This window comes from Paroedura picta, chromosome 3 (genome assembly GCF_049243985.1).
Source record: "Paroedura picta isolate Pp20150507F chromosome 3, Ppicta_v3.0, whole genome shotgun sequence".
Lineage (NCBI taxonomy): Eukaryota > Metazoa > Chordata > Lepidosauria > Squamata > Gekkonidae > Paroedura > Paroedura picta.
Window position 1 is genome coordinate 68,297,477 of NC_135371.1, and position 21,854 is coordinate 68,319,330.

The following is a 21,854-nucleotide window of genomic DNA, read 5'->3' on the forward strand; positions in this document are numbered from 1 at the left end:
GGCTGGGAAGGGCGGCACGGTCGCATTCCCTTCGCAGGCAAGCGGCGTTGGCTGTGCTGGGCCCGGTAGCCTCATGCCCTCCCTGGTGGCCACAGCGCCTGCGAACGGGAAAGGCCGCTACCAAGACGCGGCTGCAATGCCGGGTGGTGCCCAGGATGCCGCCGCGAGCCCTCTGCTGCCGCTTTGCGCGGCCTCGGGAGAGCACAACACCGGTACCAGCCGCTGCTCGCCGGGGAGGGAGGGAGGGAGTTAGCGGGCCTCCGCGCGGCCACCTGCGCGGCACGAGCGCCTTGCTGCTACCGCCGGCTTGTTGCCATGGAAACGCGACGGTCCGGGTGTCTCTCCGGCGCCGCCACCACACCTCACCGCTTCCCGACTGACGACCCGAAGCAATTGACTGAATTACTACCAGCGCCCTCGAGGCTTGGAGCCGAAGGCAGGGCGCCGCCTCTGAGTGGCACACACACAAAAGAATCTGTCCCGTGGGAAAGTGCGTGGAGCAGAGCTGTGGAAAAGATGGGGTTGGAGGGATGAGGCTCGAAGGCTCTTTGGGGAGCGGGTCGGCCTCAGTGGGATGCCTACAGGGTCGTCAGCCTTTGCCCTGCCCTCTCTGGCGGGTTCTTTAATGCCACTTTGCATCGTAAGCAGGGAAGGATTGGCGTTTGTGTCCTGATGCAGATAAAAGCATCAGCCGCGCTAGCAAGTGCAAAGTCACTTCCAAGGGCTAGCTGTCCTGGACTGAAGCCATAGGACAAAGGTTGGGTCCAGGGGCACCTTTCAGACCAACGTGGTTCCATTCAATGTGCAAGCTTTCCTGAGCGGGGACAGAACCTCAGGAAAGCATCAATCTTGAATGAAACTTAGTTGGCCTGAAAGGTGCCACTGAACTCATGCTTTGTTCAAGGGCAAGGTAAACGGAGGCTGCCATTGCAAGAGTCCCTCTGCAGCCCCCCAAGACAGAGCCAGACAGCAACCGTCACTACCTGGTCCTGCGTGCACCATCCGAACAAAGCTGGACAACTGGCCAGCGCTGCGGGACCGCCACCGACCCATCCTACGACAACAGGCCGGTCGGCTGCGACCGCTACATCCACTGAGCCGACTCCTGCCAGGGCCACCCCACTGCCGCTGCGCCAAGCCCACCACCCGTGCTCCGACCGCTCCACCATTGCCGCGCTGACCACCGCTGCGCCGAGCCCACCACCCGTGCGCTGTTTGATTCACCACCATCACGCTGAACCGCCGCCCACGGCCCCGGCTGCCATCCACCTGCGCGCCCAGCCGCGGCCAAGAAAAACCGTCCTTCGTCCAAAGCCTCCCCACCTTCGCAGAACCTTGCTGCAGCCCGCTGGGAGCACAGCGCCGTGGGGCCCCGCTGCAGCCGGCCGGTATATTGAAGTAAGGAGAAGGGAAAGGGAAAGAAGAAAAGGAACACCCGCATAGCCAGAACAAAGAAGGAAAGAGAGGTGCCGAACCTTGGGAGGGCGGGGGGGGGGGGGTTCGTGAAGTGGAAAGAAAAAGACTCAAACGGACAACAACTTAATTAATTCAACTGATTAACTATTTAATTATAAATGATTTAAATTGATTTGTGCCCAGAGGGGGGGGGCAGACTGCCCACGAACGACTGGGGGTCTTGGGAAGGAATAGCGTCTCAATTACGTGGGGGAGGGAGAGGGATACAGACGGACGCTACTCACACCAGAGGGGGGAAGGGATACCAAACAAACGTCAAGAAAATTGAGCGGGAATAATTGAGCGGGAAGCAAATTAGTTGGGGGAGGGAGAGGATCTTAAACAGCGAAAACCCCACCCAAGAAGGGGGAAGGTGCATTAAACAATCTGTCAGAAATTGAGCGGGAACAAGTAGGGCGGGAAGATAATCAAGCGGGGGGAAAAAAGAAAAGAAAAGAAACTGCAAACAGAAAACGGAGGGGGGGGAAAGAAGGGGAGAGGACAGAGAGAGCGAAAAAGAAGACACCGGCCAAACTACCAGCAACGGCAAAGAATTAGACAGGAACATTGTGTTATGCACAGGAAAGAGGGGAGGGGGGGGAAGAAAGGAAAAAGGGGGGAGAGGGGAGGGGAGGGGAAGAAGGGAAAAGGAAGGGAAGAGGGGAAAGAAGGACCAAAAAAAGAGGGGAGGGGGGAAAGAAGGAGAAAACAAGGAGAGAGGGGGAGAAAGAAAAGAAAAACAAGGGGGAAGGGAAAAAAGGAAAAAGAGGGAAGAGAGAGACAGGAGAGAAATAAGAAGAGTTCCCTTCACAAACTACCAACCCACACTGAACAGACTCCAAATTAAATTAACTTCTCCTCCCATCCCACCCATCTACCCAACCAAACCAAATTAACCAACACCCCCACCCAGCCAAAACAACAAATTGACACCAACAGATCTACCCAAACCAATACAATCAACTAATCCTGATTGATTTCACACTAAATTAACACCTGCCCACCCACCCACCATATACAATCAACTACTATCAATTAATCTATTCTAACCCAATACCGAACCCCCCCAAAAACCAACCCCCACCCCAACAATCTAAACTCTACCCCAACCTACCCAAAACAATTAAATTCCAAAAAATCAAGTTACTTGAACCCAGCCAAAGCAATTAATCCAACCAACCTATCAACTACCCTCCACTCACCAAACAACCCTAACTGCCAACTAGCCACCACCCAATCCACAACTTCCAACCACAATCCAACATGAAATAACACTCAGGCCACTCATACACCATACACCCCTGGACTGGGCAACCCTGAGGTGCCACAACAGGCGATCGGGACCACCCCTCCAGGCACCCACAACGACACACACCCTACACCCAGCACATAACTGCACACAAGTGGAACCGGAAAGCCCTGAGAGGCTGTAATTAGCGATCAGGGCCAACCTCCCACAGATACACAACTCACACACACAAAGACAGAACCGGGGTTCAACAATCAACCCCAGCCAAACCATAGAACTAAGAATTGAACCAACAGTGTCCATAGAGCTCATAATGCCTAGCAAAACTGAGGAAGGAGAAAAAGCAGGGGCCTTGATAGGGTCAGGGATCCCAATAATAAGGGGCAAAGGCAGGGACAGCGGATGGCGGAGATACATCAAACCAAGGGGGCCGAAAATCAACCATACTCGAGCCCCCTCCAGACTCCGCCCCATCCCTCGTGACACTAGGGTGGAGGCAAAGGTAAACAACCCGCCTCTGACACTGGTGCTGTGCAACGCCAGGTCAATAAACAACAAAACCTCTACGCTGCAAAACCACTTTGTAGAGCAAAGAGCGGACCTGGCGTGCGTGACAGAAACCTGGACCAGGGACGGGGAAACGGTTGCCCTCAAAGATCTAGCCCCTGCTGGGTTTTCTGTCCTCCACCAGTCCCGGACAGCGGGGCGGGGAGGAGGGGTGGCAATCCTAACCCGAGAGGCTTTCTCCTTTAGAACCCTTCCTGCGCCGTCAATACCAGGCATTGAATGTGTTGGCCTCGGATGGGGATCAACCGAGAGCGTGGCCATCTGGCTAGTGTACCGCGCGCCCAATGCACCACCAGATGCCCTGCCTGCCCTGCTAGAGGCGGTGGCGGCCTGGACGCTACAGTTCTCCAGTCTACTAGTCCTGGGGGACTTTAACGTCCATGCTGAGCTACTGTCCTCTAGAACTGGACAGGACCTAGTGTCATCCATGGCAACACTAGGGCTCTCGCAATTTGTTGTTGGCCCCACCCATCAAGCAGGTCACACCCTGGATCTTATTTTCGGCGCAGGTTTGGATGTGGATCTGGTCACAACAACAGCCGTGCCATGGTCAGACCACTATGCTCTAAAGGCTCGGCTAAGGCTCCCACCACCTCCTCAGTTGGGCGCCGAGCAAATTTTAGCTCGCCCACGGAGACTTATGGATCCAATAGGATTCCGGAATGCTCTGCGGGAACCAATGCCTCCTGGCACTTCTCTCAATGGCCTGGTCAGTGACTGGCATAACAGACTGCTGACTGCCATTGATGAGATAGCTCCCCGACGCCCTCTCCGGCCCCGTCTCAAGCGAGCTCCCTGGTACACCGAGGAGCTTCGCGACAAGAAACGGGAACTGAGACGGCTAGAGCGAGTTTGGAGGAAGACTCGTGACGAAGCCTCGAGAACATCTTATAGAATGCAGATGAAAGCCTATGAGATGGCGGTGAAGTCAGTAAAACGCAATTTTTACTCGGCTACTATCGCATCTGCAGACTCACGCCCAGCTCAATTGTTTAAGGTAGTTCGATCCCTCACTGCCCTGATTGAAGGGCAACAAAACAGTAGCCAATTGGACATCAGCTGCGAGGCATTTGCGAGTCATTTTGCGGACAAAATCTCGACACTCCGCCACGACCTCCCTCCAACCTTAGATACAAAAAGTGAACTAGAGGCCCCTTGGCCATCTTTGGAGAAAACTATGAGTAACTTCAGACAACTCACGCTGACCGAAGTGGACAGGATTCTAGCGACAACAAGACCAACTACATGCCCACTAGATCCTTGCCCATCCTGGCTCTTGAAAACAGCTGGCATAAAGATAATGGGCCCCCTCCAGGAGATAATAAACCTATCTCTAACAACAGGAGAATTCCCGGAGGGTTTGAAAGAGGCTGTGGTACGTCCACTGTTGAAAAAAACATCTCTAAACCCACAAGAGCCTAACAACTACAGGCCCGTGTCTCACTTAGCGTTTCTGGGCAAGATGATAGAAAGGGCAGTCGCAAACCAACTGACAGAATACCTGGAAGAAGCTTCGGTCCTAGACCCATCCCAGTCTGGCTTCCGGCCTGGCCATGGGGTAGAGACAGCGCTAGTCGCCCTGACGGACGACCTCCGTCGCCAGTTGGATCGAGGCGGGTCGGCACTGCTGATATTATTAGACCTCTCAGCAGCGTTCGACACAGTCGATCACGAGCTTCTAGCTCGCCGCCTCATCGATGCTGGAATACAAGGGACAGCCCTTCAATGGCTGATCTCCTTCCTCCAGGATCGTGGACAGAGGGTTGCAATAGGAGAGAAAACATCAGGCCGCCGGCAACTTACTTGTGGAGTCCCACAAGGAGCGGTCCTCTCTCCTATCCTATTCAACATCTTCATGCGCCCTCTCGCACAGCTGGTACGGATGTTTGGGCTGGGTTGCCATCAATATGCAGATGACACCCAGCTCTTCCTCCTGATGGATGGCCGCCCTGACTCTCCCCCAGAAGCATTAGCCAGCTGCCTGGAAGCAGTGACGAGATGGCTCAAGCAGAGTCGTCTGAAGCTCAATCCTTCAAAGACGGAGGTCCTGTGGCTAGGTAGGAAGGGCCCATGCGAGGAAGCGCGCCTGCCTACCCTGGCTGGCGTGCAGCTCTCTACGGCTCACTCTGCCAGGAACCTAGGTGTGATTCTGGACGCCTCCCTGACAATGGAGGCCCAGATCACAAAGGTAGCGCGGCTGGCATTCTACCATCTCCGCCAAGCCAAACTACTAGCGCCCTACCTGGCCCCGGAACACCTAGCCACAGTGATCCATGCGACGGTCACCTCTAGACTGGACTTTTGTAACTCGCTCTACGCAGGCCTGCCCTTAGCCCTGACCCGGAAACTACAACTAGTTCAAAATGCAGCAGCCAGGATCCTCACGGCAACACCGTGGAGGTCCCATATCCGGCCTATTCTCCATCAGCTGCAATGGTTACCAGTTGAATTCCGGATCAGACTAAAGGTTCTGGTAATTACCTTCAAGGCCATACGCGGTCAGGGCCCAGTGTACCTGAGGGACCGCCTCCCCGCCTATGCCCCCCAAAGGGCTCTGCGCTCTACTGCCTCCAATCAGCTAAGGATCCCTGGCCCTAAAGAAGTCCGTCTGGTCTCGACCAGGGCCAGAGCATTCTCTGTTCTGGCCCCTACCTGGTGGAACGAGCTCCCAGAGGAGATCAGGGCCCTGACGGAGCTTAAACAGTTCCGCAGGGCCTGCAAAAAGGAGCTCCTCCACCAGGCATTTGGCCGAGACCAGATGTAATCTACAGCGACCAAGGGCCCCTGCTCCCCCCCACCCCCCCCTCAGAATTCAATCAATAAGCCACCCCCCTCAGAATCCCATCAACAAGCCCTGGACCTGTTTGTGTTATGATTGTTTATTGTTATACTGTGTTGTGTTTGGTTGCAATTGTTGGTTATTGGTGTACATGTTCTACAGACTGTTTTATGTATGGTTCTCTGTTATAATGTAAACCGCCCTGAGCCTCCGGGGAGGGCGGTATAAAAGTATGATAAATAAATAAAATAAATAAATAAATGAAACACTTCACCTGGGTGCACAAAGCTAAGGGGTGAGTGAGTAAAATCCACATTTACTATCCCAGCCATGCCACTCAGAAAAGGATATGTTTGTATAAACTCAAATTGAATCAGCCAGCTAGGGATGGTTGGCCTGTTACGGCAAAAGGGTCACTACCCCATCAAGCCCAGTTCCTTGCCTTCTTTAAAGTAAAAGCCTCTCCTGAAATTGATCCAGGGTTTGCAAGGCTGTCAGCATCCTCTTCAGCCAGTTTTTGACTTTCTGGGCCTTGGCTGAAGTCCTCACTACACTCAGGTTAGAAGGCTTAACCCGCTCCTTTATAAAGGGCACAGGCTCTTTTCTGGGGCAAAGACTGCTTGCCCAATGCAAAACAAGGGGAAAACAGACGGAAATAGGGAAAGATTGACAAGCTTGGTCAATAGATTCTTATGGAATGTATTGACCAATCATGAAAGTCACAAGTGGCTCACAATATACAAGAACCAGCTGCCCCTTGTCCAATTTGAGAACTGGAAAGCAACTGAAACCAGTGTGAGTGGGTGTGAGTTTGCGTGGTTGCGCTTTTCTGGGGGTCCTTCGATGTGCTGCTCTGAAAGGGCCTGAGACTGGGCTGGGCTGTCTGTTAGAATAAGGGGGAAATGAGGAAGATCTTTGTTGATCTGTGGCATCGATTATTTTCTAGCTCTTTTGGGCCTGCTGAGGAAGAGAAACAGTTGTAGTGGGACTTTCACATTAAAGATAAGGAACACTGAAATGATGCTGGTTTTGAGAAGGAGTACCCATGACAATCCATGTAGATCTATTACTTTTAAAAGCAAAAACATTTTATCTAGAAATGTGGGGAATCAAGGGTTGGCTGTTTTTTGCAATCAAGGATCTTGTGTGTCACCCATTAAGTAATTTCTTTCCTTCCGGATGTAGTACACAAAGGCTGCAATCCTAAGCACACTTACTAGTGAGTAAACCCCCCCACACACACACACATTCATTCGATTTCTGAGTGAACATGTTTAGGACTGCCACGCAAATCTCTTTTGCCATTGGACTGACTGTTCTCCATTGGACACTTCACTTTCTGCTTGCATCCTGTTGAAGAATTCTAAAGTGCTTGAAAGTTTGCATACTATCAAGGGTTATTTGGTTGGTATTAAAACAAGGTACAGCTTTGGCTTTCACATTTTAAAAAATACATTATTTTAAATGGCTTGAATAGAATAGAATAGAATAGAATAGAAATTTTATTATGACTTGTACCAGGCATAAAATGGCTTTAATGCACACACTGAAATCCGAACTGTTTTCCATGTACTCCTCCTCTCCACCCCAGGGCACAGGCTTGATTTTTTCATTTTTTTGTGCTGCTTAGCACCATGAGTATTTATGGTACAGTAGTAATATTAGTATGTCAGTGCTCTATGGGATGGTGGGCTTCTTTAAAAATTATAAAAGTAGGCAAAGTATAAACAAAAGTACACAACCTACAAAGATGTTTTTTAAAGGAAGCATATTTCTTTGAATGGTATATTGACAGAGGCTGGTGGAGATTCTTTACAGCACATTCCAATGCAGAGTTGCTGTTAATATGCTTAGACTATAGTACTTCTGCTTGGGTTTCACTTTTAGAAAGCGTTCCTCCTGCCCTGGACTCTTTTTGACTTGTCAAGCTAGTCATATGCTTATTCACTTGGAAGTACATTCAGTCCAGTAGGTTTTGTTCTCAAATAAGCATGCATAAAATTGCAGTTGGCAGCTTTTTATTAACAGAGCTTATTGCTATTTATTACTATAAAATCAGAGTCCAGTAGCACCTTTAAGACCAACAAAGATTTATTCAAGGTGTGAGCTTTCGAGTGCAAGCACTCTTCCTCAGACTGAGAACTCCCTGCATTAGCGGTCCCCAACCTTTCTTTGGTCAGGGACCGCCTCCGGGGCGAGGGGAGAGACAACACCCCAGACGGCGCACGGCAGATGCGCGTAAATGTGCATGCGTAGTTGCTGCGCATGCACGTTTTTGCTAACGCGCACATATGGTAACTGCACGTGTGCATTTTTGCCACCAGGGGGCGCAACGCGCATGCACGGCAACTGCGTGTGTGCGTTTGCGTCACCGGCATGCCGGGCCTGCCTCTTCCCTGAGCTTCTCGCTGGGGGGGGGGGAGGCACGGCTGCCGGCGGCCTTGTACTGTGGCCTTCGCAGACCGCTACCGGGCTGCGGGCCGGGGGTTGATGACCCCCACCCTACATGACAGAGGGAATATATAGCAAAAAATTAATTCTGTTAAATTAGTAAACTGTGTCACACATCCAAATACAGCCATATGATAATTATTTGCCAAGACAGCCAATCAATCCGCTGGAGTTCAGTTTTAGTTCACAAAAACATGGGAGAAATAAAACTCTGTCAGTGATCAAAGGCTCCCACCTCACCATTTGCTGTTTGCCCCATCTGTCACCATACAAGTGTGAAACATTCCTGTAAGGGAATTGCTGGCAATTATCTCATCCCAAGAACAGGGGGTTAAACTTAAAATTCCATTCCATTACCATTACCTTACAGTCACATTATCCCAATTAAAATAAATTGTGAGGAATATGGATACAAGAGTTGAACAAGGTTAGCATGAATAGTGAGATTAAAATGCTATGTCCTTGTTGAGTCCAGGGTATGTCATAGTTTTCAGTGTTGTAATAACTTGCTTTTCTGCAATCTCCCTTTCTAGCCTGTTCTTGAAGTTCCTTTCACATTTGTATGGTGAAAGACGCGGCATCACTGACAGAGTTTTATTTCTACTATGTTTTTGTGAACTACAGCTGAATTCCAGGGGATTGATTTGGGTGTCAGAGATCATACTATTTGTCCCTTAAGGCAGTGGTCCGCAACCTTCTTCAGGCTTCGGACCGGCGACGGCGGGGAGGGCGATCGCCCGGCATGCGCGGCCCGGGTCGAGCACCCGCGTTTGCGCCATGCGGGGCCCCAAACGAGCCTGTGCAAACGCCTCTCTCCCCGCCCCTCCCACAAACAGAAGCTTGCTGGGCCACAAGCTAATCGGCCGCTTTTGTGGCCGATTTGTTTGTGGCCTGGGAAGTTTCTTACTGGGGGGGGGCAGGGAGAGGGAGCCACGGCCCAGTGCCATGTCCTTCGCAGCCCGGCACTGGGCCACGGCGCGGTGGTTGGGGACCACCGCCTTAAGGGAATCAAGTATGACAGCCAAGGTAAGAGCCTCTTGGCAAATATATAATTTTTATTTTCCCAGAAAAGATAGAAGTAGAATAGATACATATAATAAACATTAGTGAAGCAATTGTTTAGAATCTAAGCATATTAAAATCTGCTCCTTTCCCCATCTGATTTACCTTTTTAGGTATTTCAGATAAGAACCCCATTGTTGCTGAAACGCTTCTACTGATTTTCCATTTACCATTAATGTCAATTTAGGGTAAATTCATCTCTTGATTTGCTTTGACTATGCTGCCCTCTATCCTACCAGCTCAAATAGGCACCAGCCACCACTGCAACTATGCATTGTGAATATGTAACTCTATGTCATATTGATGGCCTGATGGTAAAGAAAATGATTGCAGCCTTCTGATTGATCATACAGTTATTAGGGATTGGCTATAATTCTACATCCTGGTCTGTCTTGGCTCAAGTCTTTGGTTCTTACCAGGCAGAGAAAACAGCCTTTTCCTCTCTGGAATGTAGTTTTTGATAAGCTCTCACACAAAACCAACGTTTATTTTATAGCTGAGATAGTCTTTATCAAGGCTAGAGAAATGGAAGAAGAATGTGTCACTACTCTTTATGTAAACAATTGGAGGTTGGGGGGGAAAGATTTGGGAACTCCCCCGTGTCTATATTTCTTCTGCAGTAAAAATATAAAAAGTTTTTCTTTCAGTGTGATTAATTGGGGCTGGGCAAAAGAACCCTAATTGGGTCGTTTGGCTATCAACATTGTGTGTGTTCATGGTTCCACCCTGCCTGCTGCTGTGCTCTGTCCACTCTTTTTGAGAATAGTGGTTGGTTGCTTTGTGGCATCACAGAAAGCTTGAAATATAAGTGGTTGAGATTGTTCCAGTCATGTGATAGACAGCTTGCGTTAATGTTCCTGATTGTCTGGCAGGGCTAGACTATAAAAATAAAAATATTCATTTTTTAAATGTCAGTGTCATTGATATTATGAAAAATACACTTGTAAAAAATGGTCATACCTGAAATAGTTCAGTTTTGTATTTTGAAATAGTAAGCTAAATATTCACTCACTTATGTATTAACTGATCGTGTTTACAGATCTCGATTGAAATAATTTTATTATTATTTGTTACATATTTATGTTTTTACCAAAATAACAACTATGAATGCATGAGGGAGTGCAAATTTGCCCCAGGTGGAAAATTAGCTAGTTATGCCTCTGTAAAGGTTCTGTTAAAGGAACAGGATACTCCTACTCCCTGTCAGTTGTCACCTTCAAATTCATAGTTGTAGGCATGTCTTTAGAGATACAGCATGCACCCTCCCCCAAATAATGAGGGCTAGTAGCTCAAAGTTTTTAAAATAAAGTTTGTAAGATTTTGCCTTCCATGGTTCATACAGCCTAGCTAGTGTGGCAGAAAGAATATACCCTCTGATTCATCCTTCTATACCTCCAGGTTCCATGAGGTTTCCTCATTATTTCACCTGTGTGCCACAAAAAGCTTCAACTGTTTTTATTTCCCTACTGTTGCACAGAAAAGACAGAATCTGCCTGACTTAATGAAAGATGAGCAGCATTTAGTGTCTGGTCTTACAGTGGTCGTGGGTTGGTAATACGGGCCTGAGACATAGCATGCGACATTCTTAGCTGAGATTAGTAATTGTGACATAAGTACTTGCAGCAGCTCCTCCACTCTGCAGTGACAGCATAATGTGATAATTCAGAAGTTTTCATTCTCCAGAGCCTCAGCTTCACAGCTCTCTTAAACCATAATTTGCTAATCAAATATTTTAAATAAATACAACTGTCTAATGTTATATTTAAGATTTGTCTCAAAAAAGTATGTTCATTAGTCAGTAGCAAATTTTCTTAAAGCAACTTAATTAGGCATTAACCTAACAAATCTCAAACATGATGGGATTTAACAAAACAAAATCAGAGTCCAGTGGCATCTTTAAGACCAACAAAGATTTAGGGCCATTTCGCACGGCTTCAAAGTAGCAGAATGGTTGCCAATTGGAAACGCTACTAATTTGCCATAACCCACGACGTCGTAGACAATCTGCAACAGTCCTGCAACCGACCCGCAAAAAGCGCTTCGTTGTAGCGCTTTCAGGGGAATCCAGAAAAGTGGATTCACCCTCCGGATAGCGATACACTCCTGCAACCAATCTGCGACAATAGCGCCAAAGACTTGTGCGTTACCATTGTTGCGGGTTCTTCAAAGTCCCTCCTCCCGAGCCTTTCCTCCAAACTTCCGGCGAACTGTCCGCCATTTTTTTTCTCCGAGCGAGCGGGGATCTACGAGGCAACGAGACAGCGACTGGCTTTCAAGCACGATCACTTTCGGAAATTCTGCCCGGACACCACAAGAGTATTTCAAAAGCACAGTGGCACACACCGTCACGTTACAAACATTTGCCCAAAGCTTAAAACCCCGTCTACCTTCGGCCAGTACTAGCGGAGTCAACGTACAGGGAGCATTTTAAAAAACTTTCCTCTGAGCGTGCCAACGAACGTTCGCCGCTCGCGGTCTCCTGTTTAGATTAGTGGGGTTCAATAGATATGATTCGAGGTGATACCATGAGGGCCGGTTTATGTGCAGTGGGTCTTTGTGTGGTTCCGGGTGCGTGGTTGTGCTTGGGTGCGGACAACCCCTTCCATCGGCGGCTAGACCTCCGGCAAGCGGAGTCGCCGTCCGCCGTTCATTTTAAAAAACTTTCCGCTGAGCGTGCCAACGAACGTTCGCCGCTCGCAGTCTCCTGTTTAGATTAGAGGGGTTCAATAGAAATGATTCGAGGTGATATCATGAGGGGCGGTTTATGTGTAGTGGGTCTTTGTGTGGTTCCGGGTGCGTGGTTGTGCTTGGGTGCGGACAACCCCTTCCATCGGCGGCTAGACCTCCGGCAAGCGGAGTCGCCGTCCGCCGTTCATTTTAAAAAACTTTCCGCTGAGCGTGCCAACGAACGTTCGCCAGTAACATGTCATTGATTTATGCTTTGGCTGGTGAATATTATTGGGGAACTGTCGCGTACCGCTGCACTTGCTCTCGGTTTTAGACCGGCATGCGTTTTTGTAATGGCGGACATTTCAGTAAAATGGCTCCCGCTGCATGTTCAAACTGCTCTTCTCGCGTGTGGACGAATCAGCGCATGCGAGAAGTCAAACAACAAGGGTGCTAATCTGGCCATTAGGAGCAGATCCTGTTCCCGCGCGAGGAGTTTTGAACGTGACATGTGACCTCATGTGGCCAATGTGCGTGTCCCCTACTGCCCTCCACCAATCAGGAGCCGGCTAGTCCCTTTGTCTTTGTGTGTGGGAAGGTATATGATCCGTTGTACCCTGCACCTCGCACCACCATTTTGCTCAGCTACTCGCGAAGGCAGCATGGAATCCGGTTCACAGTCGTCGTCCGTCCCTGCGACCGGCCGTGGGCCAACATGGAGGGACGCGGAGATCAGGGACCTGATCGCGATTTTCTCGGAAGAGAAAATCCAGGACGCCTTCCAGTCCTCGCATAGGAATCGGGAGGTCTTTGAACAAGTGGCCATCAAGATGCGTGCCCTGGGCCACAACAGGACCAGCCTTGAATGCCGGTCAAAAACTAAAACAATGCGGGCGGAGTATATGCGTGCCGTGAACCATAATAAGGGTTCCGGCAACGAGAAGGTGACCTGCCCCTACTTTGAGGAGCAACGCCTGCTGTACGGCGACGGGGAAGGAGCCGGCAGGCCGAAGCGCGTCGGGAGGAGCCTTAAGGTGGTTCGGAAGCCGGCTGCCCCGGTCGAGGAACCACCCGCTGAGGAGGATCCCGGCGAGGGCACCTCGTCCACCGTCCGGCCTCCACCCCCCGTCCAGCAACGAGCCGCGGACATGGTCACGCTGGACCTAATGGCCATCGCTCCTGGGGAGCCAGAGGAGGTTCCTCAGCAAACGCCCCTTGCCTCCGGTAAGCACTTTTATTTTAATTTTATATTTCATTTTGAGCAACTGTGTGTTCTGACGTTTGGGAACCGTTTTCTCGTGTGTTCGTTGCAACGCATAATATGCTAGGATGTTTGTGGATTGCTTTTGGTGGATTTTTAAAACGGTTGTGTTTAACCAACAACCCAAACAGTTTTGCAGCATGCCTCAGCCATAGGCCTTCTGCAGTGCTGTAGCCACTACTTTGGGAGCATGCTGTGTGGTTCAGGTTGTATGCTTGCTCCTTTTTCACTTTTGTATGCCTTGTGTTCGTTGCAAAGCATAATATGCCAGCCTGTTTGTGGATTGCTTGCTATGGTGGCTTTTTAAAACGGTACTGTTTAACCAACAACCAAAAAAGTTTTGCAGCATGCCTCAGCCTTAGGCCTTCTGTGTGGTTCAGGTTGTATGCTTGCTCCTTTTTCACTATTTTCTGCTCTTGTCCACAGAGACACAGATGCCTGGGACGGTGGTCCTCGAGTCCCCAGCAGCGGTGGCCGAGGACAGTGATTCTGGGGCGTCAACTAATGTTGGTAAGTATCAGTTGCAATAAGGGGGGGGGGGTTAACTGCTTTGTGCTTTTCTGTTTGTGCAGGGCAGCAGCACTGCTAGGAGACAGAAGAGAGTCCCTCAACGTTGCTGCTTTAGGGTTTGAAGCTTGCTTTGCCACACTTTGGTCAGAAATCATGTTTTTTTTTCCTTTTTGCAGATTTCATACCCGGGACGCAGGAGGAGGAGGAGCGTGGGGTGGCTGGACCTCCTGCCCTGCGCAGACGGATACAGATCCAAGATGGTGAGCGTGCATGAACTGTTCCTTTCGAGCCATGGCTGCAGGACAATGTCGCAAGCCACTAACCGTGTGCTTCCTTTTCATTTTTGTGCTCCCCTGGCATTGTTTTGAGTCTTGGTTTAACAATATGTAACCAAGAAAGGCCACCATGGGCAAACAAACAATAACTATGTGCTCCCCTGGCATTGTTTTGAGTCTTGGTTTAACAATATGTAACCAAGAAAGGCCACCATGGGCAAACAAACAATAACTATGTGCTCCCCTGGCATTGTTTTGAGTCTTGGTTTAACAATATGTAACCAAGAAAGGCCACCATGTGCACCAGAGTGGGTTTTGACTGTCTCGATGGTACTAACAGTTCTGTTTCTCATTTTTTGCCAACAGAGGTCCTTTCAGAAGACGATGAGCCAGCCGGCTCACCACCTAGAGGTGCTCTCCAAGCAGAGGAGAGGCTGGCGAGGGAACGCGGCAGGCTGCGGCGCGTCTCCGTCTTAACTAGTGTGGGAGAAAGGATCCTCGAGCCAGGAGGAGTCCAGGCGTGCCGCTGCCGCAGACCAGGCGATGCTCTCCCTCGTGGCCCAAGAGGGAAAAAAATTGCGGGCAATCCTTAGGGAGTTGAACCAATCCCTACGCGAAGGCGTGGAGGAGGTGAGACTGATAAGGAGGCTGATGGAGAGGGCGGTCGCGGTTATGGAGACGGCCAACCCTCCTCAGATTACCGTGCACGTCCCCCCCCCCCACCCACACCTACCCCACCACCTCCAGCACCCACCCCACCCACCCCGTCTCAGAATGCCTCGACCCAAACGAGAAGGAGGACTGTTCTCGGGAAGAGAATAGTTAAACCTGCGGACAAGTTCTCCCCCTCCTAGTTCGGGCCACTTTGTCTATTTAACGTTATCTGTGTTTGCTGTTGTCTGTTAAATAAAGTTTATATTTTTGACTCTGTCTCTGTGTACCCTCTCTAGTGATTGTGTCTATTCTGGTACCGTTGTGTGGGTTGGAGGTTGGAGGGTGTTTTAAAGGTTAAAGGTGTTTTAGGAGTTTGGGGTGAAAGGTGTGCGAGTGTAAGGAGTCACACTGGAGTCTTTTTCAGGAAATTTACAACAACATTTTATTTTAACAAACAGTTTAACAGGGATAGAAAAATGGGCAATGTAACTAGGAACCCCCCCAACACCCCCCACCCCACAACACAAACAGAAAACAAAACTCAGGTCCCACTGCTCCCCTCCCCAGCCCCTTCCATCTCCCTCACTCTCCTGCACAACCGTCCCATGGTCCCCCTGACTTTGCGGCGGAAGAGGTCTTCGTCCTCCTTCTTCTTAACTGTGTGGGGAGGGAGAAAAAGTACACATTAGTGCCAAACATATTTTCCAACCTGGAGTTTACATGGATACACTATTTAGTGGCCTTAGCCACAGTGTGAGAAGAGTTGGGCAGTGGGGAACATAACCTACGTTCTTCCGCCTCCCTCTGCTGCCTTTGCCGCTCCATCTCCCCTTTTAGGTCTGCCACTTCAGCCTCTAAGGAAGTCACCCTGGCCTCCATGGCACGCAGCCTTGCCTCCATAGTTTCTGCTATAGAAATCAAATAAAGAATTTAATCACACTTCAAATGCAAGCATCACAGCGGGCTCCCATATGGCTCCATGGGGGTACACACACATGGGTCTCCCTCAAAGACATAAAACTCTAACCTGCAGCCTGTCCTGAGGTGGAAGGTCCCTCTTCCTCCCCTTCCTCACGCTCAGGTGCTTTTGCCAGCTTGGATGGTGATTGTGTAGCTGGGCAAAGAAAAAGAGAAATCATAAGTAAAAGCAAACAAACCAGAGATGAAACACAGCTGATGGCCACACCACAATCAGACTCAAAGTGCATAACCAAAGTGGTTCTACAGTACTGGCGGGCTAAGTCAGAGGGGGTTGACAGCATCTTAATACTTTCTCGAATTTCATTGGGGACAGTAGGGGAAAGAGGCAGCTAGACATTCCATGCATGTTTAAGGGTAAAACACAACGCAGCACTCACCCATATGCCTCCTCATTTCCAGGGGGGGCTTCCCAGCCTTCTCCCATATCTTGACCATCTGGTCGTGGAAGACCGTTCTCCCACTTGGCTGCGGGACCCCCCCCCCCACTGTTCTAGACTGTTGAGGAAGTCCAGCTTCACCCTCTTAAATTTTGTCCGGACCTGCTCCCAGGTCCGGACGTAGCCCCTCTCCCTCAACTTTGATGCCAACACCAGGTAAGCACCCTTGGTGTGGCAGTGGGTGCTGGCCATAAGGCGGCCAACACTTTTTGATTGGAGAACAAGCTCCAGAAGTGCCTCAGCCTCGGCGCGCTGCCAGAAGGAGCCCTTCCGTGGCTTCAGCATCTTCGGAATGACGGTTAGGGAACGAACATGCGTTGCTCCGATCGACCACCCCTATTTTAAATGTATCAAAGCTGCCCACCAATAAAATTATTCCTTGGAAAATAAGTGGATTGATCCTCCGGTTTGACAGGAGTCGCCAATACTTCCTGGCTACCCGCCTCCCCAAACTTTCCCCGTTCAGCGCTTCCGTATTGTGTTTGTAAATTTCAGCGGGGAGTTAGCATTTAGGGCTGTCAAAGTCCTTTTGGACCAGAGAATCCCCGTTTTTTTGCTGGCTAAGTAGACAAACCGCACAAGACAAGGTTAAACAAAGAACAGAAAACTTTATTCAACACCAGAGTAGGAAAAACAATCAAACACGCCTCCTGTTTCTGTAGATGTGGGTGGCTATAGCGTCCCGAACCTTGCACCCCTCCGCATAGATCCTTTTTTTCCTTGCTTCAGGGATGTCTTGTGTGTCCTCAAGGACTACAGGATCAGGTTCATCCACAGGGAAGGGGATGTTATGTCCCTTGTCCTCGCAGATGTTGTGCAAAATGACACACGCAATGATCAGCAGAGTCACATTGTCTATATGCACATGGAGTCGTGACATCAAGCAACGGAACCGGGACTTCAAACGTCCAAAGGCACGCTCCACCACATTCCTTGCCCGGGAGTGACTGAGGTTGTAGTGGCTCTGCACGTCTGTCCTTGGCCGCTTATAGGGAGTCATGAGCCAGCGGCGTAATGGGTAGGCTCCGTCCCCGAGGACCAACGCCGGCACACGCACGCCCTCAATGGTGGCGGTGGGGTTTCCTGGAACAAAGACCCCTTTGTCCATGGCTTTCCTGAGGTTAGATTCCCTGAAAACAAGGGCATCATGCCTCCTGCCACTCCACCCCACCTCGGCATCGATAAACCGTCCGGAGAAGTCCACAGTTCCTTGCAGGAGAACAGAACAAAAGTCCTTCCTGTTCCCGTACTCCTTTATGCTTCCCCCGGGTGCACGGATAGGGATGTGGCTTCCATCGACGGCCGCAAAACAATGCGGGAATCCAAGCCTGGCAAACCCGTCCATACTCTGGAATAAGGGAAAGAAAAGAATATAAGCCATGGCATGTCAGCGTGGGGTGCATCGCGTCTTCGTTGCTGACCTGTCAAACAAGAAAAAAAATTTAAAGGGCAAAGGGGATAGAATGACACTCACCGCTCCAAGCCGGTCTCCGAGGCACACGACTTTGCTGAACAATTCCGCCTCCATGGCGAGGCAGAACTCCTTAAGGATATCGCCAACCGTTGTGACTCCGAGTCCAAATTGCTGGGCTACTGTCCGGAAGTACTGAGGGGTGGCCAAGTACCACAATGCGGCTGCCACCCTTTTTTCCACTGGCACGGGGCGCCGCATGCCAGTGACTTGCCTCTCCATGCGTCCACGTAGAGCCTCCACAAGTTCAAAAAATGTTCCCCTAGACATTCTAAAGTTGGCAATCCAGTGGTCATCATCCCAGCGAGCCCACACAAAATTTTCCCACCAGTCAGAGGATCTTTCGTCCACCCAGAACCGGGTGGGGAACCGGACCTCTGCCAGAGCTTGCCAGTGCTTCTTTGCCGCCATGGTTGCCCGTTGAGAACGTCTTGTACTGGTGTTCATCGCTCCGGCAATACGTTCTTGGTAGTCCTCGATAGCAGCCCTCCTATGCCGCACGGTGGTATGGATACGCTGGACTACCGCAAGCATCTGAGCCAACAATCGAAAAATAATCCTCTCCATTGCAACGTTAACCTGTGCTGCGGGCAGTAGGCTACGCAAACAAAGAGTGAGGCCGACCGCGTGTCTGCCCAGGTGCATATAAGCAGGTAACCTGTGGGCGTGTACTGTGGGCGGGGATTAACCAATCAAACATATCAATGCATCAACCTCTGGTTCATAGAAAACAATAGAAAACACGTTCCAAGGGCGCCAATGATCGGACGATAACGCGTTGCTACGGGGTTTCCTGGGTTTTTTAAAAAAAAAGGGAACCCCGACAAGTCCGGCTTTAGGGTCGAGGTCAAAGGTGTGCCTGCAGTTTGATTGACGGGCACGGGAGGCCAGAAGCGCTAAAAAGGGACCTCCTTTGTAGCGAAAAGACGGAGAACCGGAAGCCTGTGGGTTACGAAAGTGACGAGAAGTGAAAGTGCTAAATTCCGCAAAAACCGCAGCTGTGCGTTACGGGCACAGCTAGTTACTTTTCGCTAGTTGAAGTAGCGATTTCGCTAACAGCAACCAAATAGCAACTTTGAGCTCTGTGCGAAATGGCCCTTATTCAAGGCATGAGCTTTCGGGTACAAGCACTCTTCCTCAGACTATGAACTGACCATCATGACAGTGGGAATATATAAGCAAAAGTTAATCCAGTTAAATTAGTAAACTGTGTCACAACATCCAAATACAGCCATATTATACTTCTTTGCTAAAACAGCCAATCAGACCTCTCAAATTCAATTGTAGTTAACAAAAACATAGGAGAAATAAAACAGTCAGTAATCAGTGGCTCCCATCACACCATTTGCTGCTGGTCCCATCTGTCTCTATACAAGTGTGAAACATTCCTACAGGTAGAAGCTGAGCTGGCAGCTATCTAGTCCTGGGACTAGTGAGTTAAATTCAAAATTACATTATATATTACTAGCAGTCACATAGTCCCAATTAAAATAAATTGTGAGAAATGTAGCTCTAAGCGTGAGGAAGCAGCTGAGGGCTGGCCGGGCAGTCATGGCGTCCGGGTGCCGGATAGGCCCGTCTATCCTCAACAGCGACTTGGCGGCGCTGGGCACGGAATGCAGCCGCATGATGGACTGCAGGGCCGACTACCTGCACCTGGATGTAATGGACGGGTAACTCGTTTGAGACGCCGCTGCCTTCCCGGGAGACCCGCGGTGGACCATAGAGAGAAGGGAGGGAGCGTCGCACGCCTTAGCCGCTTCCGGTTGAAGGCGGACTCGACGGCCGGCTTTTAGGCACCGGCATTTTGTCCCGAACATCACTTTTGGCCATCCCATGGTAGAGAGTCTTCGTAAGCAACTGGGGCAGGAACCCTTTTTTGATATGCACATGATGGTTGCCAAGCCAGAACAGTGGGTGAAGCCTATGACTGTGGCAGGTGCAAACCAATACACTTTCCACATAGAAGCTACGGAAAACGCAGGCACGCTGATTAAAGATATCAGGGAAAATGGAATGAAGGTTGGCTTGGCTATCAAACCGGGAACAACAGTAGAATATTTAGCACCGTGGGCCAATTAGATAGACATGGCTTTAGTCATGACTGTGGAGCCTGGCTGTGGGGGACAGAAGTTCATGGAAGAGATGATGCCAAAGGTTAACTGGCTGAGAACGCAGTTCCCTTCCTTGGATATTGAAGTGGACGGTGGTGTCGGGCCGGACTCCATTCATAAATGTGCAGAGGCGGGGGCCAATATGATCGTGTCCGGCAGCGCCATCATGAAGAGCGACGATCCCAGAGCTGTGATTAACCTCCTCAGGAACGTGTGTTGTGAAGCCGCGCAGAAGCGCTCCCTTGACCGGTGAAACCGGCTCACCAGAACTGTGGCCAAATGCTTTTTCTTCTGTACGTGTGTGTGCGGGTATCTGTCATCGAATCACAGTGCTACTCGGATGAGACCCTGGCACTAAAGAGTCATTCATCCACTGCAGACAAGACCCTCACAGGACACTAAGCTTGTTCTCGCAGCGAGGGAGAACTCCGGCCCCGGACGGTCGCTTGACTGCCAAAGGCAGACATCGTCACACGTACTACATGGTACGTACCAGCATTTTATGGGGAACCTCAAACACTTGTTCCATATGCAGCAATTAATTCTGTGCATTCCTTTCTCTTTCAAAACAACTTGTTTAATGTGTGAAAATAAATGCACGTTGATTGAAAAAAAAATAAATTGTGAGAAATGTGGATACATGAGTGTAACAAGGTTAGCATGCATATCGAGATAAAAAACCTATGTCCATGTTGAGTCCAGGGTATGTAATTGTTTTGAGTATTGTAATAACTTGCATTTCTGCAATCTCCCTTTCCAGCCTGTTCTTGAAGTTCCTTTGCAATAAAATAGCTACTTTCAGGTCCATTATTGAATGTCCTGGAAGGTTGAAGTGTTCCCCTACAGGTTTTTCAGTTTTGTAGTTTTTGATGTCAGACCAGTGTCCATTGATCCTTTGGCGGGGGATTTGACCTGTTTGCCCTATGTAAAGCACCATTGTTGGCACTTGATGGCATATACAATGTTGGAGGATGAACAGGTGTATAAGCCTTTGATGGTGTAGGTGACGTTGTTAAGGTCCAGTAATTGTGGCATCGGAGTGCATGTGGCAACAAGTTGGCATCTGGGTTTGTTGCAAGCTCTAATACCAGTGTCCATGTTCACATTAAATGTAGCATTGGGGTTTGTAATACACAATGAGTATTAAACTCAAAGAAATTAATCATACTTATGCAAGAGGTTTCTAAAACTTCAGTACTGACATCTTTCAATTTAGAGAGTATTCATAATATTTACGGTTAAATTTTTTGTTTTATTTATTTATTATGGATTTTTATACCACCATACTCCCATAAGTGCTCAGGACAGTTTACAACATGAATTAAAATACCTAAGAACAATTAGTTCATATATTACAATTAAATAGTATTTTAAATAGCATAAGTTCACTAACAATGAAAATTATGTCTAACTAACTGTCGTCGTCCCCCCATCCCAGCTATTATAGCTTACCCACCCAATATCTGTTCCAGGCAACATCTGTCACTGGCATGGGTAACAGGGCGGGGACTTGAAGGGGGAATGGAGGGAGGACCCTTTTTAAAATTGCTTTGGTCTCAACCATAGGCCTGGAATGGTAATAGCTCTTCCCTGGACTTCTGGTAATGGAAACTGTTAGGTTATTGGAGAATACCTAAAACTGGAGTCTTGCGCATTCTTACTTGGGAATAAATCCTACTGAATTCCAGAAAAGTTATTTTCAGATAAAAATGTCAAGTATTAGAGACCACAAAAGTTAATATGCAACTGGTTTTTAAAGTGTATGTTTGAGAAGATTTGTATGCACTGTATAGAAAAAGAAGTTTAAAAGTGTATGGCTAAAAATTAAGGTAATTATTTTCTTTTTGATTCCAGTGGCACCTTGATGACTATTTTCTTCTGGATATGAGCTTTCATGTGCATGCATTTGCAATTATTTTTA

At 49.2% G+C, this 21,854-nt stretch overlaps 1 long non-coding RNA gene and 1 pseudogene across 1 annotated transcript; one reads left to right on the forward strand and one right to left on the reverse strand.

Annotated features, from left to right (window-relative positions):
• Positions 1-15,479: 15,479 nt before the first annotated feature.
• On the reverse strand, positions 15,480-16,046 carry LOC143831138 (uncharacterized). Its single transcript, XR_013228746.1, has 3 exons — positions 15,958-16,046; positions 15,719-15,838; positions 15,480-15,587 (listed from the first exon to the last, which is right to left on the reverse strand). It is a non-coding gene; the product is annotated as an uncharacterized LOC143831138 (long non-coding RNA).
• Positions 16,047-19,349: 3,303 nt separating this feature from the next.
• On the forward strand, positions 19,350-20,525 carry LOC143831139 (ribulose-phosphate 3-epimerase-like; annotated as a pseudogene).
• The last annotated feature ends 1,329 nt before the right edge of the window (positions 20,526-21,854 follow it).